We start from the raw sequence: 6000 nt of genomic DNA on the forward strand, positions 1-6000 counted from the left end.
AACTTTCACAACAAAGCTTCTTGAAAGAGCTATCCCTATCCCCATTTGCTTACCTTCCACTTTCTGCCCAACACATACCAATTTAGTTTTACACACTGTTCTACTGAACTGTTTCCACCAAAGTCAATTATGACCTTTTTGTCATTAACATCAATAGACATTGTTCTATCCCTCGTATTACCTGATTCTCAGGGGTGTTCAACACTATGAGGACTCCCTCCTCTCCAAAGCTCTCCCTTAGCTTCATCACATTACTTAGACGGAGGTTAGTTGGTTGGGTGGTTCACTGGTGGGTCGGTTTTCTATCAGCTGTTTTTCTTAGTTTCCTTTGCTGGCTTCTCTTCCCCTTAACTAACTTTTAAGAGTTGGAATCTCAGGGTTCTGCCCTAGACCTTTTTCAGCCTCTACACTCTCTCACTTTGAGACAATATCCACACTTATAACTTTACCTTTGTCCTATATGCATATAGTCCCCAATCTACATAACTTAGCCAGGTCACTTTCCTGAGCTTCAGATCCCATATCTGTCTACTAAACACAACTGAAGGTATAATGTGTATACAAGAATTTTTCCTCTCCTCCTGTCTCCTAAACTGCTCCTCCCACAGTGTTCCTTCTTTCAACATAGGTCTCTTGGTCATTTATGGCAGAAACCGGGCATTTGTGATCCTTGCCTCTCTTTCACCCCCAAAATATATAGCCCGTTATTTCAGTCTCCCAAGTACATCTCTTGAAGGCTTTAATTCTCTCCAATATCCTATCTATTGCTCCCTTGCCTAAGCCAAAAACCGACATCTAGACTCCAAAAATAGCCGCTTTTCTGGTTTTCTGATAAACCTCTGGCACCCTCTCCATTCTGATCTTCACAATGCAGTCAAAGTGATTGTTTAAAAATACTGATCTAATTTCATCACACTCCTTTGAAAACCTCCACTGGCTTCCCATTGTGCTTAGAATAAATTTTCTTTTTAACATGGCTTATAAAGCCCTTCACATTCTGACTTTCCTCTGACACACTCTATTTCAAAAATTATGTGTTCCAACCACACTGGACTACTGTCCTTTTTCAAAGAAGCCACCATCTCTTTTTCCACTGGATTTTTGAGCATGTATTTGCAAAATGTCTAACCCCTCGTTAGAATCTGTGCACCTGAGGACAAAGACTATGTTATCCTTGTTCACCACTATATTCCCAGCACCTGACATGGTACCTGGAACATAGTGAGTCCTCAAAAGTATTGACTGAATGAAACAGTTTCCTTCATGTTTCACTTCATTCATTTTGGAAACTACTAGGTGAAAGTCATTACACTCAGTGTGAGGAACACAAAGGTAAACAACCTAAATTTTAGCACCTAAGTAGTAGAAAGGCACTTTACAATACTAATGTAATAATAACACAAGACAGAGTGATATTTTTGAAACCCCGTGCAAATTCAGAGCAGCTAGAAATCACTTCTAACTGGGGGGATTCAAGGAAAGTTTAAAAGATAACGTGGCCTTTGTAGTAAATGTGAAGTATGGAGACAGGTATCTGGGGCTCTGAACAAATGTCTATGTGAGTGAATTACATGTGCTAAAGTTTTAAAGTGAAAAAACACAATGTTCAGGAAAGAGTGACCAGGTAAATTTGATTATCTGTGAGCAGGGGATGGTATGATATGTCAGAAGCTGACCAGGGTGTGATTTATCAATTTAAAAAACTTTAATTGTATTCTTCATTCAAAGGAGAGCTAAAGGAAGTGTTTGGAAAGGGCTGTTAATCAGAACTGTAGTTTAGAAAAGTTGTCCTGACAGCAGTAAATGACTGGAAGGGAGGCAGGAGGAAGGAAGGGCAGTCTGAATCTGAGAAGAGCTGTAGGAGAGATACATTAAAGAAACGTTTGGGGAAGGAATTGCACAGCCGTGGAACTGATTTCGAGTTCAATACACACTTTTTACCCTCGAGTAAGATTCAGAAGATTTTCATCTTAGATCAAATTTTGCCTGCTCAAAATAAGAAATGCAACGATGTGGTTGGTTTTTAATGACATCTTGCTGGTACTTAATAAACTCAAATAATGAGGCACTGACTTGAATGTAAAAAAATTCTGATGAAATTTTAGGAGAAAATAAAAAGTGACAAGACACCTTTAGAACCCCAGAGACAAGGTGAGAACAGGCTGCCTCTCTGAGGGGGTGTATTTAGCCTCTCTAAATATACAGTGCTTCTACAGAATTCCTAAGAGGAGAGGTTTGATCTATTTTAAACCAACATCTTCTTTCTAGCTTCTGAGTACAGTGACAAAACTCATCAGGTACTTAAGTATTTTTGCATCCATGGTAATAATATAATACAACCCCAGTCATAACTAAGCCAATACAGAAAGGAGAGAAAAACGATCACTAGACTTAACTAGACTGTCTAGAAGAACCATTAAAGGAAGGGATGCTAATTCCATTAAGAGTCAATTCACTCATACTTGGCTCTACTTTTCCAGGATATCAAATATTCTCTGACTACAAATAAAACAATCACAGCCATTACAATAAAAAGTGTTTTGATCCATTTTTTCCACTGACTCTTATTTATTAAAGCAAAAGTAAAACTTGTTCAGTCAGCAATAATTCAACATAACCAGATCACGTATGTACTGGGCTAGGCCCTGCAACTGCAACAAAACCAAAGCCTGGTCCATTATATCATCAAGGGTATTATAATTCAGGCATGGGAGATAGAGGGCCTGAACTGGCAGCTGGCTGAATGAAAGAAAAGGAGATAAATCAAGCAGATTTGGAGAAACAAATTTGTAAATAAATGAGAAAAATAAAATGTTATTGGAGCTATGATAAAAAATATTTACAGTTACAGAGTGGAATATAGGTGAGAAAAATTGATTCTATATGTGAAGAACAGGCTTATTAGAAAAAATACAAGAATGTTGTATTTTAAGAAATCAGAAAATAATTTTGTCTTCTCCAAAAGAATGAGTTAGGACTGGATTATCTCTGAGATCACATCTAGCTTCAAAATTCTGTGATATTCTCTTATGACATATATGTTCATTAAAAGCATGGTTTAACCTAAAGAAGTCTGAGAACAGAGGGAAAGGAGAATTATTCCCCTATAATGCACTTTGCTGGAAGAAAACACATTGTATTGAATTATTTTATGACCACAAATCTCAACATGCTTGGTAAGATTATCATATTGTCTTCGTGTGTCTGCTTTCTTGTTAAAAAGAAAAAAAGTCTATTTCACATCTTCTTTCCTATTCAAAATTGTCGCCTGCCCTCTCCCTCCCTTTCCACTCACCTCCACCACCACTCCCTGCCTTCCCACCCAATGTAGCCATATCTACACAGCAGTTTAATTTTTAAATATAAAAACAGATAACATGAATATTATTTTAGGGAAATTCAGACATCACTAAAGCTAACCCTAGCCATATAATCTGAACACTAAATGTATGAAGATATTAGAATATATTTATGAAGAAAAATGAAAAGCTTTTATAAATAAACACTGTTACCATTTGGTCTTAACCATAACTTTAAATGTGGTTCTATATGCATGCTTATCAAGTACCAAATGCATTAATAATAACTTAGGCCTCTCTTTATAATACCATGTATAATGCACAATGCTTCTTAATTTTTCCCCTTTCCATTTACTATTTAGTTTATGAGTCAATTATTGGATTTTGTGGGGTTTTGTAAAGGGCTGATAATAAAAATTGATTGCAAAGTGCTCTGAGAGCCTTTCCTAATCACTCTGGAGAGAAAAAGTTTTTTACTCCATGTTCTCTCGTAATATTTCCCAGTAGATTACACATTCCTGAAAGAGTATACGTGTAGCATAAATTCCTGAATTTTTAAAAACTGTAGTTTAAGAATATTGTCCTTTACTTTGATTAAAAATCTAGTATTTGCCTTGAAGCATTACTGCAATGGCAGCTATCAAAAACAATGCAATTATTGGCAATCATTCTAATTAATTTAAATCATTCAAAATTTCCAAATAGTTATTAATACACAGGGGGAAATCTAATTTTTAATTTAAAACAGACTAAAAATATGCTAAGTAATTTAAAATTAAAATGGAAACCCCTACTGATCTCTAGAAGTTTGGCCTGTATAATTATTCAAGAGTGAAGAATTATATTATTTTTATGAAATACTTGCACACTTTCTATTATAGGCCTGTTTAATTTATTGACCATTATAATATACCTGATTATGTAACTAATTTGTTCCTCCACATGTTAATCAATCTTAATTAATAGCTTTTTTAGGCTAATGTAATTTTTATGTAGGTCTTTGGATACTAACAGAGAAAAAAGTAATTAAACCTTCTGTTAGGTCAAGAAAAAAAAATTGTTGAAGAAAATTTTCCTAAGAAGCCGACATTTAATAGATATTGTGCTGATTTAAGTTTTAGAAAATAAAGGTTTAATTATGTTTATTTAATTGGAACTGTAATCAAATCCTATGACTCCTTTGTATCTTTCTTTCTCTATTGAGAGATGGTGATAAAAACTTACAACTTACATCAAGTCATAGTTAAACAGTGAGGTTAATTGAGAGAAATGAGTTACATGAAACAGAAATTATGTTTTCTGCTTTTCATTTAAGTCACGAGCTCTTCAGTCTATGAGGTCTGAACCCATGATATTAGATGACACCTGACTTCCAATCACTGTTCAGGTTCCTAACCCAGAACCAATTGCCCAGATCTAAACACTGTGTCACAGCCAGTATCTGACTTTGTCATTACGATGACGTTTTGTCATTATTCCATTTACAAACTAGCTTTGCTTTTCTGCCCTATATTTTACCCTATTTTCCTAGTTATGACCTTGGTCATTACTTCTGGCCTGGAGGTGGGTTTTTCTCCTATTTTGCTTCATCTTTCCCAGAATAATGCATTGAGCCCAACCTCCTGTGGGTGGCGCTCCTGCCTGAGTCTCCCCAGCCTGAAAGCGAGCTACAAAGGCTGCTGGAGGTGCCCTGCAGGGACAGCTTACTCACAGGTGAAGGCCATAATGTGGTGTGGTTTGAAGGGCATCAAGGCTGCCAGCCCAAAACTCCCCTGGCAGCCTACGTGAAATTCCAGCCAAGGATCATTAGTGTTGCTCCTTAAAATAACTATGTTGTTTTGAATCTGAAGCCTTGTAGCCCCCACTCCTCCCTTTTCATGTAGAAATAATTGTTTTCCTACATGATATGGAGAACTCAAGATTTCTCAAGATTTCAACAATTGTATTATAGCAGAGCAGACAGTTCTGCACGATTTTTGTTTCTTATAGTCAGTTTGTATCCCTTTTATTCTTAGTATTTAGAAAGAAAAACCCTATTTTAAACCTCTTTTTAAAAGGTTTGCCTCCTCACTAAGGATAAGAGATAGTGCAGACAGAAGAGAAGATTGGCCCAGGGATGATGGTAACAGAAGTGATGGAAATTGTAGCCAGAATGAGAAAAATCCAAGCAGAAACACAGGAAACAGTATCAAGACTGATCTTCATCCGGTGATTCTACTTCCAAAAATCCTAGGATGTTCTGAGTTTCTGTTTCACTGTGGAGGTTGTTTTCATTATAAATGCCTTTTGAGCAGGGGTAGATTTTAACGTGATTAAGCCTTTGGTTTCCTGGAAAAAAGAACACATTAATTAGTAAATGGATCATCAAAGATACATTCAATTAATAAATTGAGCTATTTACAATAGCACAGCACTTCCTGGAACAAATGGAGACCTAACCATGTTGATTTGGGGTTGGGAGGAATGAGGTGATCCAAGGAAAGAGCCCAGTCCAGGTGAGGTGCCCTGTTGTGGTCAGAGATGAAAAGCAGCCAGGGATAAACATGGGAGTATGATGTGACTGAGGTGTTGGGAAGAAATCACCAACATGAAGAAGAGATGCATAAAAGAGAGGCAGAGGAGACCAAAGGGAGAGCTTAACAAACTTTACCATTTTGCCCAGGGTTTGCAGTTAAATTGTTCTGAAAACATCTTCTCCTTG

Source organism: Rhinolophus sinicus, linkage group LG02 (assembly GCF_036562045.2).
Source record: "Rhinolophus sinicus isolate RSC01 linkage group LG02, ASM3656204v1, whole genome shotgun sequence".
In the NCBI taxonomy this organism is placed as follows: domain Eukaryota; kingdom Metazoa; phylum Chordata; class Mammalia; order Chiroptera; family Rhinolophidae; genus Rhinolophus; species Rhinolophus sinicus.